Below are 12,533 nucleotides of genomic sequence, written 5' to 3'. Positions count from 1 at the left end.
CAGAAACACAGCCTCAAGCCAAAGAGAAATTACTTTTGTGTTCTCTTGTACATGCACATCGCCTCTGCCTATCTGTCAGAGAGGAATACTGACAGTTGCCTGGAATGTGGTTCACTTACAAACAGAAGAAATGACTTCAAAACCAGCAATTTGATGAGTAAAGTTCTGGAAAATGCTCTCTTCTGAAGGGACGAGGCAGTTTCTTGATCACCTGGGAGGAAATTTCTGGTTTATTGTGTTTCTCTCCAAAGTTATGGCTTTCCAATCCTGCCAGGAGCCACCGAGGGAGCAGTGCCTTTCAGAGTGGGGCTTCCAATTCTGAAAAATTAATTTTAAATAGAGACACATTACACCTCCCCACAGAGCCCTTAGCTGGAAAGTGCTACTTAGACTCAGCTCGCTGCCAAGTTTGCTCAGGCTGGGGTACTGATGGTGGGGGGCTCCAGGTCTCCCGGCCCATCCTCACTGGCACAGCTCCTCCTCCCTTCCTGAATCTATGTGTGGCCATGCCTGCCCTTTTGCTCCTCATTGGCCATTTAAACTCCACAAGTATGTATTGAATATATGATTTTTTGCCTTGCAATGTTCTAGGTCCTGGGGTAGGACATGAAGGCAGAATAAAGGTTATATCATTTCGTTCATTAGACCTGGAGAACACATATAGATAGGGTTTTTCAAGGGCCATTGTCTTCATTTAAGTATATTCACTGAGTACAAACACCGAGCCTGGCACTGTGTGCAAGTGAGCAGACAAAACTGTACAGGTACACACACACACACACACACATACATACACACACACTTCAGATGTGAAGCAAGTCCAGAGACATTTGCTGAAGGGATTCTGACCACTTGGGTTGGAGTCTCTGGGTGGCCTGGAGGCTGAGAATGCCCTACCCACACCCTCCTGTAGGAGGTGATGTACTGTGGGTCCTGACCAGGCAGTGGTAGTCTCAGACATTAAGTCCAGGGAGGAAAAGGATGGGGTCTGAGTATCTGGTCTGTTTGGGGAAGGGGTTCCAGAGGAGAGGTTTGGCTGGTCATGGGTGGGGTCTATTCAACGGTGATGGGGGCAGATCAGACACAAACTTGGGGAAGGGATTTTGCAGATATAATTAGGGCCCAATTGATTTTGGTCCAGTTGATTTTGAGTTCATCAAAATGGAGATTGTCCTGAGTGGGCTTGCTCAATTGGATAAGAGCCCTTAAGAGAAGGACACAGATCCTCACTCTGAAGGAACAGATGCACAGCAGCTGAAATACTCTCCCACTGGCCTTGAAGAAAGAACTACCTGTGCTCAGACCCGCATATGGGATGGGTTGGCTTCTAGGAGCCTAAAGCCTCAGTCCTACTACCACGAGGAACTGAATTCTGCCAATGACCCTGATAAGCTGGGAGGACAACTCTGAGCTCCAGATAAGCATGTGCCCAGATGACACACTGGTGACACTCTGGACAGAAAACCCATGTACAGAGTCCACACCACAGCCTTTCTCACTCCCCGGCCCCACTTCCCCCTTGTCCCCTACACCACAGCCTGTGGACTCACTGAGCTACTTATTGCCTACTTCCCCCTACTCCAATACTGTATTCCAGCTTCCTTGTCTTTTATTCTGCCCAGATTTCTGGCCTAGAAATTTGAGAGCAAATAAACGCATGTTGTTTTAAGCTGCTACTTGTGATATTTTGTTATGCAGCAATAGATCAATGGTGGGGGGAGGGTGGCCTATCAGGTTTACCTCTAATCTTAGCCACTTTCCTCAACCTATTGCCAATCCAGGGAACTTGAACCAACAAAGCAGGATCAAAGAGATGTGTCTGGTCTCAGCTTCTGTAGGATATTTTTCACATAGAAGACTCCACAGACCTGAATAGCCCTATCTCCCCCAACACCCCCCAAAGCCTGCCACCTCTGGATCCCTCCTGCCTTCCAGTACCTGCTATTCCCAGGTGTTAGGAAACCTTGGCTGAAGAAGGTTTTCAAGGCTCTCCTCTCAAGAGGATAGTCATTGGGAACATCCCAAGTGTTGATCTTTTAGGAATTGGTTAAATAAGTCGTGTTACCTCCAGGTAAGGAAATACTATGCAATTGTTAAGGAACAAGGTGAAGCCATCTGTATTACTACAGGCAAAGCCCCTGGATATATTAATAGGTGAAAAGAGCAGCTCCCTGCTAATGCGCCTGGGAAAGCAGCAGAAGATGGCCCAAGTACTTGGGCCCCTGCCACCTACATGGGAGATCTGGATGGAGTTTCAGGCTCTTGGCTTTGGCCTGGCCCAGCTCCAGTCATTGCAGCCACTCAGGAATGAATTAGCAGATGGAAGATATCTCTCTCTCACTCTCTGTCTCTCTCTTCTTCTCTCTCTGCCTATCAAATAAACAAATCGGGGGGGGGGGAGGGAAGGAAGGAAGGAAGGAAGGAAGGAAGGAAGGAAGGAAGGAAGGAAGGAAGGAAGGAAGGAGATACACACATGTATGGACTTGTGTTTGCATGAAGACATCCCAGGAAGACAGAACAGAAAGAAACCGAGCCCGCTCCTGTAGGAATAAAGTGAGACCCAGAGGTTGACAGCCCTGTGTGGGGGTTCTAATTGCTAGGCTGTTTGGGCCTGTGTGGCCAGGTACTTCTGAGAAAGCTTGAGCATGTGGGGGAAGGGTGAGGGACATGGTAGGCTGTGTTTGCAGGTGGCACAGTGTCTAGTCTAGGGTAAATCCTGTGACTGGAGGCAGACATGCAAAGTGTTAGGGACTGAACTGGGTCCTGCAACATTCATGCTGAAGACCTCAGAACAGGCTGTGTTTGTGGATAGGGCCTGGAAAGAGGCAATTAAGTTAAATGAGGTCATCAGGCAGGGCCTCATCAGAGACCGGTGTCCTTGTCAGAAGAGACAAGCACAGGAGCCAGCGTTTGTGCACAGCGGATTGAAACACTGCTCACAACACAAACATCTCATGTGAACACCAGTTCGAGTCCCAGCTGCCCCACCCCCCCCCCCCTTCAATCCAGCTCCCTGCTAAGGCACCTGGGAAAGCAGTGGAAGATGGTTTAAGTGCTTGGCCCCTTGCCTCCCACATGGGACCCCCAGATGGAGTTCCAGGCTCCTGGCTTCTATTTAACCCAGCCCAGAACACTGTGGCCACTTAGGGATTGAACCAGCAAGTGGAAGCTCTCCGTGTGTCTCACCCTCTCTCCCTATAACTCTGACTTCCAAATAAGTCAATTAATCTTAAAAAAAAAAAAAGTGACACACACAGAGGGAAGATTGTGTGGGCACACAGCAAGAAGGCATCGTCTATGAGTCAAGGAGAGAGGGAGCCATCGCTGTCCACACCTTGATGCCCAATTCCCAGTCTCCAGTACCAAGAGAAAATAGCATTTCTACTAAGATGTGCAGTCCGTGGTATTTCATACGGCAGGCCTGGCAGACTGAAAGAGACCAGAAGCAGTGGAGACTATTGGCCAGGAAAGACGTGAGCTTGGAGGACAGAGGGAAAGGCATGTTCTCAATGTCCCTCTGTTCCCCGCGGGGGATCAGAAGGTTTGGCTCTGGGGAGGGCACTGCGCAGAGCGCCGCCCGCCCCTCCCCGCCATCTGACAGCCCATGGTGCCCCCGGCAGCTGAGGGGAGGAATTCCTTCCATCCCTACGGGAAGGGTCTCTGGCTCCCGGGCTCCCCTGCGACAAGTCATGGGGGGGGGGCGGGGGGGGATTCCCCGAGGCTGGGGAGGGAGCAGCAGTCTAGACACCGGGCGCCAAGGATTTGCTCGGCTTCGCCCCTCCTCCGCCCCTCCCCCCCCCCCCCCCCGCCCGCCCGCCCCTGGCCCCACGGCCCCGCGGCAGCTGGGCCCGCGCCCGCCCCTTCCCCCAGCCCTTTGTGGCTCCAGTTTATTTTTCAGTTAATGAAGTGGGGGAGGCCGAGGCACCACCGCTGCCCTTGGAGACGCTGGCGTTCCCAAGGCATCTCGTCCCCGCTGCTGGCTGTCGTTGGGTCACACCTGCCCTGCGTCGTCTGGGGTGTGGGAGGCAAAACCCTGAGCCCTGGAGGGCTCCTCCGGCTTCCGCCCCGCACCTGCCATGTGTCTTCCTGCGAGTTACCCAAGCCCTCTGAGCCCTGCTCCGCAGGACAAGGGGAAGGGAGCAGAAACGCGCCTTGCTGGGAGTAACTGGGGCTGCTCACCTCCCCTCCAGCGCTTAGGCTCTCTGGTGGGAACGCTGGAGGCTGTGCAAGGCCTTATGGAGGAGTTGGCTCTGGCCTTTGGAGGAGTGCGGGCCCACAGCAGAGGCTGCGAGAGAGCTGGCTCTGTGCTGGGCAGCCTCGCCTTAGTAAAACAGCAGTACTGGGCCGGCGCCGCGGCTCACTAGGCTAATTCTCCGCCTTGCGGCGCCGGCACACTGGGTTCTAGTCCCAGTCGGGGCGCCGGATTCTGTCCCGGTTGCCCCTCTTCCAGGCCAGCTCTCTGCTGTGGCCCGGGAGTGCAGTGGAGGATGGCCCAAGTACCTGGGCCCTGCACCCCATGGGAGACCAGGAGAAGTACCTGGCTCCTGCGCCGCGGCGGCCATTGGAGGGTGAACCAATGGCAAAAGGAAGACTTTTCTCTCTGTCTCTCTCTCTCACTGTCCACTCTGCCTGTCAAAAGAAAAAAAGAAAAAAAAAAAAAAAACAGCAGTACTAGGGGGTCCATGAGTACTAGGGGGTCCATGCTGAGGCCTAGCCAGTGAAGCCTCCACCTGTGACACTAGCATCCCCTATGGGCTCCAGTCCGATCCCGGCTGCTCCACTTCCGATCCAGCTTCCTGCTGATGCGCCTGGGGAAGCAGCAGAGGAGGACCCAAGTCCCTGGGGCCCTATACCCACGTGAGAGATCCAGAAGAAGCTCCTGGCTTGTGAACCAGCCAGAGGAAAGATCTCCATGCATATCTGTTGCTCCCTCTCTCTTTGTAGCTCCTTCAAATAAATAAATAAATCTTTGTTTTAAAAAATGCTGGTGCTCTGGACAGAAGGGTTTATGGCACCTGCTCCTACTCAAGTTGAGGGTGGGGTGGGAGTCTTGCATAAAGGAAAGGAATACAAAGCTATAAATGCCAAATTAGGTAGAGGTGTAATATTTTTTTTTTAAGATTTATTGTATTTATTTGAAAGAGTTACAGAGAGAGGCAGAGACAGAGAGAGAGGCCTTCCATCTGCTGGTTCACTCCCCAGATGGCCGCAATGGCCGGAGCTGTGCCAATCCAAAGCCAGGAGCCAGGAGCTTCTTCTGGGTCTCCCACACAGGTGCAGGGACCCAAGGACTTGGGCCATCTTCTACTGCTTTCCCGGGCCATAGCAGAGAGCTGGATAGGAAGAGGAGCAGCCGGGACTAGAACCAGCGCCCATATGGGATGCCGGCACTTCAGGCCAGGGCTTTAACCCACTGCACCACAGTGCCGGCCCAAGATGTTATTTTAAACATGAGAAAAGGAATCACAGTAAGTTACAAATTTTAAGATGTTGGCAAGTAAAAAATCTAGAAAAAAACTATTAATTGACACACATAATATTTTTTCTACTCTTTTTGGCTGCATACTCATTGATTCCCCATAATGACTTTGCAATGTTTTTGTGGAGACAACAGAAAGATAATTCAGTTTTCCTCTAGCATGGTTGATTAAAATTTTTTTAAAATTATCAGTGGTTTTTAAAATATCTTTCAACTTTCAAATTGCCATCCATAATACCATACACAATTTAGAATTGTCAAACTTGGAAAAAACATTCATATTTATAACACTTATACAAGGTTTTTTTTTTAATAATTGAACTGTCAGATTTAAGGACAGTTCAAGTTTTCTTATGTAGTGCTAACTTATCTTAAATGCTTGTTATAAAGGACAATAGTCACTAACCCATTCGTCCTAGTTGTAGCAACTTATTATGAGTTTTATGGGTATTTTCTTTATCATCTCACTAAGAAATTTAAAAATTTTTCCATGTAGTCATATGAGTTATTTTCCTCATTAATTGGATTATTCAACAACCCAAGAGCCTATGAGCATCTCTTCTCTTTTTTTAAAAAATGATTTATGTATTTATTTATTTGAAAGAGAGAGTTACAGAGCCAGAGCTAGAGAGAGAGAGAAAGAGAGAGAGTTCTGCCCACTGGTTCATTCCCCAAATGGCTGTAACGGCCATGGCAGCCATGGCTGGAGACCTAGAGCTCCATCCTGGTCTCCCGTGTGGCTGGCAGAGCACTTGGGCCATCTTTCCTTGCTTTCTCAGGTGCATTAGCAAGGTGCTGGATTGGAAGTGGAAAAAGTGGGACTCAAATGGTGCTCATATGGGATGCCCATGTCACAAGTGGTTGCTTAACTTGCTATACTACAATGCTGGACCCCGCCTCTTCCTTTTAATGCAATACCTCTTTAGGGACAACCTGAGTTTTATGCTACAATTACTTCTTAATGTCAGAATCATTTCTATCTAATACTTTCATAAACAAGCACATGGGGCACATGTTTGTATCTTATGCTTATAATTGTACACATGACATTGTTACGCATATTCCTGGCAAGAAAGAATTTCCATTTTGACAAAGCATCAGTGAGAACCAAACCTACTGCTCACAAAGCTAGGCATCCGGCGATTAGAATTTTCTATGATCTGGCTTTGAGCCCCCGTACATTTCAAATGCAGCTTCCAGATCCAGGCACTGGAAGACATGTTCATCACCATGATGCTACATGTCATGATACCACTTAAGTGAGCTCAGTGGCTTATAGGAGTGTTTCTGGAAGCCATTCCCACACAGAAGAGTTGGCAACACCAGCACATGCAAGTGACTGCGGGTCCCATCACACACCCTTTCAGTCCAACCAAAACAGGTTTGCAACTCAGTTTCTCCTCGGCCACAGCCTCAAAGTGCCCATGGCTCTTTCACTATCAGACATCTCTGGGAGGTGTGATGAGGGAGAAATTGTCATGGAAAGAGAAAACACACTTAATTGTGGTCACAATATCTTACTCTTGCGTCGTTGAGGCAGAGTCACATGCGCTACTGGCAGGCTGCCTCCCAGGGCTTTCAAAGGGCCCTGAGCAAGTACACTTGGTTAATTTGTGCTAAATCTGCCTCTGGTGGCAGTTTCAGGGGCTCTAGACGGTCTCTAGTACACCCCCTCAAATGCCTCCTTTTCCAGTATAAAGATGTCTGTAATTACACTGTCAGAAATGTATTTTTTTATTTATTTTTATTTTTATTTTTGACAGGCAGAGTGGACAGTGAGAGAGAGAGACAGACAGAAAGGTCTTCCTTTGCCATTGGTTCACCCTCCAATGGCCGCCGCGGCCGGCGCGCTGTGGCCGGCGTACCGCACTGATCCTATGGCAGGAGCCAGGTACTTATCCTGGTCTCCCATGGGGTGCAGGGCCCAAGGACTTGGGCCATCCTCCACTGCACTCCCTGGCCACAGCAGAGAGCTGGCCTGGAAGAGGGGCAACCGGGACAGAATCTGGCACCCCGACCGGGACTAGACCCTGGTGTGCTGGCGCCGTAAGGCGGAGGATTAGCCTAGTGAGCCGCGGCGCCAGCAGAAATGTATTTTTTAAGGGCTTAATTATTTACTTGAAAAGCATAGTTAGAGAGAGAGAGAGAGAGAGAGAGAGACTCCTCAATCCTCTGGTTCACTTTCCAAATGGCCGCAACAGCCAGAGCTGGGCAAGTTCGAAGCCAGGAGCCACGAGCGTCTTCCTGGTCTCCCACATAAGTGCAGGGGCCCAAGCACCTGGGCCATCTTCTGCTGTTTTCCAGTCATATTAGCAGGGAGCTAAATGGGAAGTGGAACAGCTGGAATTCAAACCTGTGCCCATAGGGGATGTCAGTGATGCCACAGAGCTGGCCCAGAAATGTATTCCTTTAGTCAAAGCATTGTTCCAATGACCACCATACCTCTCTGTCTCATCTCTTAGGAACTTAAGTTGAGAGGCTCCATGCACAAGGCCTATACCCTAAAGTATATCTTTGCATCGGTGCGTTTTGGAGGATGCTATGCAAATATTGTGTCCTGGTCTCAGGAAGCTGCTTCCCGTGGCCCATGAACTTGTTGCTCAGTATAGAAATAAAGAGAAAATCCAAAACTGAGTACAACAGTGAAAGCGAGTTTATTTGCCATAAGCAATGGAAGTGGCCCCATGTGGGGGAAGGGCCCCAAAGTTGTAATCCGTTACCCCATGGGGCTGGTCTCTTTCATCTTACTTTTTTCTCCCTTTTCCCTTATTTGTGACACACTGGCCCTTCACCCATTGCATGCAGTAGGCGCCATGTTTGCATTGGCTCCCCCACCTCTATCCTCAAGTGCAAAAGGGGTCAGTAACTGGATCCTCACCTCTGCTCACAAGTGCAGGGAGGGGTCGGCAGTCAGTTAATATTTCCCATACTCTTACAACTCAATGCCATATATCGCCTCTCATCTTCAGCTCTGGTCTATTCTAAGTTGTATTTTCTTACATTTTGCTTTTTGATGGAGGGGCAGAATTTTCCCAAAGTCCACTCTTCTTCAACCCTGCCTCAAGGACCCTCTTCCCTACAGAAAAAAGCACGTGTCCTCACAGCATAATTATGAAAGCAGCACTTCTCAGAGAAAACTGGAGGCAGAGTTCTTGCTCAACAGATCTGTATCATCACTGACGTCACCATGTTATCGAGCACCCTAGGGATTCTGTGTCACAACCATGTAGGAGTTGTGCAGCTTCCAGAACACATCGACTTTCATTGTCTCAAAGGGCTGTGTTGGAGGAATTCCCCACCATGACAAACTTCACCTTGGAGTTGGTCACATAGCCATATATATACCACAGTCCTCCATGGGGCAGAGCAGGCCCATGCAGAAGCTCCCTCTGGTCCACCAAAGCCTTCCCCTTGGTGGAGATCTTCCTGTCTACCATGTCCAGGCCAGTATGCACCATGTGGTAGAAATTCATCTTACTCATTCTCCATGGGGGTCCCATGCATACAAACAGCAGAATTCTCCATGGAGGTCATGCTAATGAATACCATCATCTTGGGAGGCCCACTGTGTGTCTTGTAAAACTTACCTTGGTAAGCAGGGAGGAAGGGTACATTCCCCAAGGCAAGTTTAGGCCCACAGGAGAATTCTCAGGGTTGCAGGTTAAAGGCTATCACCAAGGGCCAACTTCCTTCAGTTCACACTCTTCATGCGGAAAGTATGTCTGGGTTCTGCAGCCAAACCAGTGGTTGCAAGTGGACTGTGCAGGGCCGTAAAGTGGGGGAGCACCCACAGAATGCCCAGCAGCATTTTTACTTGCATGCAATTATGAGCGACAGTACAGAAGAACAATTAATAATTTTAATGGCAACTTTTTTAAGGATTTATTTCTTTATTTTGAATTTCAGAGTTACATGAGAGAGAGAGAGAAACAGAGAGAAAGGGCGAGAGAGAGATCTTCCATCTGCTGGTTCACTCCCCAGATGGCTGCAACAGCCGGGGCTGTGCCAGGCTGAAGCCACGTGGGTGCAGGAGCCCAAGCACTTGGGCCATCCTCTGTTGCTTTTCTCAGGCCATTAGCAGGGAGCTGGATCAGAAGTGCAGCAGCTGGGACAGGCACAGGAACCCATCTGGGAAGCCAGCGTCGCAGGTGGCAGCTTTACCTATTATGCCAGAGTGCTAGTCACTTAATGGCAATTTCAGCAAAATCACTTAGCTTGATAATTTTTTTTCATTGAGTTCTTTAAACCACATGCAGTAGAACAGCCCTTGTCTAGACTGTTGAAGAACAGTTTTCTTAGTTTTTTTTTTTTTATATCATTCTTTTTTTTTCTTTTTCTTTCTCGGACTAAACAGGAGAGGGAGGAGGAAGAGGGGTGGGAGAGTGGGGTGGTACTGTGGGAAGAATTACTATGTTCCTAATGTTGTATTTATGAGATACATAAAATTAAAAAAAAAGTAAAATAAACTGCATGCAGGTGAATTAGGTCAGAAGGAATTGGAAAGACATATAACTTTTCTATATATTTTGGCTTGTTTCCCTGCCACCTGTCCCCACTTCCCAACTTCAGGTTGCAGGAGGCCCTGACGCAGGTGCCAGGCTCCCTGAACAAACACCCTTCTCCCATCCACCCTGGGTAACTGTTGGTCCACCTGCTCCCTAAGTTGGGCATTTGCTGATGTGTATGCAAGAAGGGGGATCTTGGCTCATCCTGGCTTTGCTCTCCTCTTAGACTCTAAACCAAGATGGTGAACAAATCACTCAGGAAGCACCAGGAGTGAGGAGGGGAGGAGGGGAGAGGAGAGGGGAGCCAGGGTTGTGAGGAGTGGGGAGCTAGCAGGTGACCGTTTCTCTCAGTCCCTTGGGCTGGGTCTGAGCTTTCTTCTCTCTGTGGAAATGAGGCAGGGGAGGGCAGGTCCCCAGAACACTGGCAGGGCTGGGGGGTTCTCTGATAGCAGCTTCTGCAGAAGCTTCCTCCACTTTGATAGCCCCACTGCTGGAGCAGCCTCAGCAAACCACAGCCAAACCAGTGGGAAAAGGAAGGCCCTCAGTGGACTGTGTGCAGTGCCATGGAGAAGAGAATGAGAACCTGGGAGAGTCCCTAGAAATCAGGCTGCAGACTGTGCAGCCCAACGTCTGCAGGGCTGGGAGAAGCCTGGCAGAGTTTGACATACTGGGTGACAATGCTATGGCCGTATTCTCTTGCTGTGCCCTGTGGGCAAGGCACTGAATCTTTCTATGCCTCAGTTCCCCTACAAGAAGTAAGCCTGGTCAACCTACCTTGTCATTGTGAGGATTGAGAATAATATCTGCACAGTCAGTACCTAACACAGGTCAGAGGGGACTGGGTTCCCAGAAAGGGTGGGTATGGGACTAACAAAATTCTCTGAGCTTCTTTCACTTGGAAGACTCTGAAAGACCCTGATGGAGGAACTAAGATGTTTGGAGAAGGCTTTCCAAGTTTGAGAAGGAGACAAGATATGAGTGTGCATGACCATAACAGGAAATAGGTGGCCTCAGGGAATGGAGAACCAATAGCATTGCAAAGAGAGAGCAAAGCACACATCTTCCCATCCAGCAGCTCAGAGGATAAAAAATGAAAGATTTACTTGTTTATTTGAAAGGCTGAATTAGAGAAAAAATAAGACATATAGAGATCTTCCAGTGCTGGTTCATCCCCACATGGCTGGCTGAAGTCAAGAGCCAAGAACTCCATCCGGGTCTTTTGCAGCAATGGTAGGGGCCCAAGCACTTGGGCCATCTTCCACTGTTTTTCCAGGTGCATTAGCAGGGAGCTGGATCAGAAGTGGAGAAGTCAGGGCTCAAACAAGTGCTCTTATGGGATGCTGGCATTGCAGGCAACAACAGCGTTGGCCCCGAGAAAATGTTGTATATGAGTTGGGCCTTCAAAGGGGAGTTTTAGTAGAAAAATCCACTACGTGGGGGTATAACAAGAACCGAGGATTAATGGGGTAAACACCTGCGACTATCTGGGGAACACTGGTGGGCTGGATATTACAGTATGTGTGCCCTATGTGAACAAAACTGGAAGGCAGCAAAGCTGTCCATAGAGCTAGGAGGTAAAATAAGGCCAGAGGCTTTCATGCCTGGAGTGCCCAGCTTACGTGTTCAGAATTCGCTGGGAAACAGGGAACCATGGCAGGTTTTTGATTGCAGGTTTTTGAAGCAACTGCTCCCCCTTGTCAGGGTGTCCACATCCTCCAGAACAGGGGCCTGGCCCAGCATCCTGCTTCATCAGATAACAAGGACTGTGGCCACCACCGAACAGGCAGACAAGCGAGGGCAGGCGGGCAGGGAGAGGTAGTAGTGAGTTACACCGTTATAAATACACTTTAGGGCCGTGTGGCTTGGACATAAATCCCCTCACTGTGTTCAGGTGATGTCACCCGACGCTCGGCGGTATTTATAGCTTTGTTCACTGTTCCCTGGGATTTTTTTTTTTCCTTTCTTTTTTGCACATTTGAGGTAGTATGTGTCTCCCACACACACACTCACCCTGAACAACAGGAGATAAACTTTTATAGCATTACTGCTCATCTCCCAGCTCCTGGGAAGGGCGATTTCCTGGAGCTTATCAAATGCCTACTTAGTGGGGAAGTTCCTCCTGCAACCTAATTGCCAGTCCTCTGGCTTTGTACTCTGTGAAACAGAGCCCAGCCCCCTGTCTCCTCCAGGAAATCGTCTGCAGAACTCAGAATGCGGAACATCTCCCTCTCTTGTCTAGGTCCTAAAGCCCACTGCGTGTCAGGTGCTCTGGGGACAGCAGTGACCAGGACTGGCCCAGTCTGCACCCGAGAAGGGCTTGCACTCCAGCAGGGGACGCAGGTACTGAATACTTAAGGACAAGTGTGATGAATGTGACAGGAGGAAGCAGGGGGTGCTTGGGGGCAATGACAAGGTGAGCTAAGCTGTTTGGGAATTAGCGAGGCTTCCGTGGAGAAGTGACCTGTAGGGTGGGGTCTGAGGAACGATGAGGAGGACCTAATCCAGGGGGACAATGGGAGAGGTGAAGGCCCTGAGTGGAAAAGAACATT

The sequence above is a fragment of the Oryctolagus cuniculus genome, chromosome 7 (genome assembly GCF_964237555.1).
Source record: "Oryctolagus cuniculus chromosome 7, mOryCun1.1, whole genome shotgun sequence".
NCBI lineage: Eukaryota > Metazoa > Chordata > Mammalia > Lagomorpha > Leporidae > Oryctolagus > Oryctolagus cuniculus.
The sequence above is the reverse complement of the archived record's forward strand: the minus strand, read 5'-3'. Positions refer to the sequence as shown.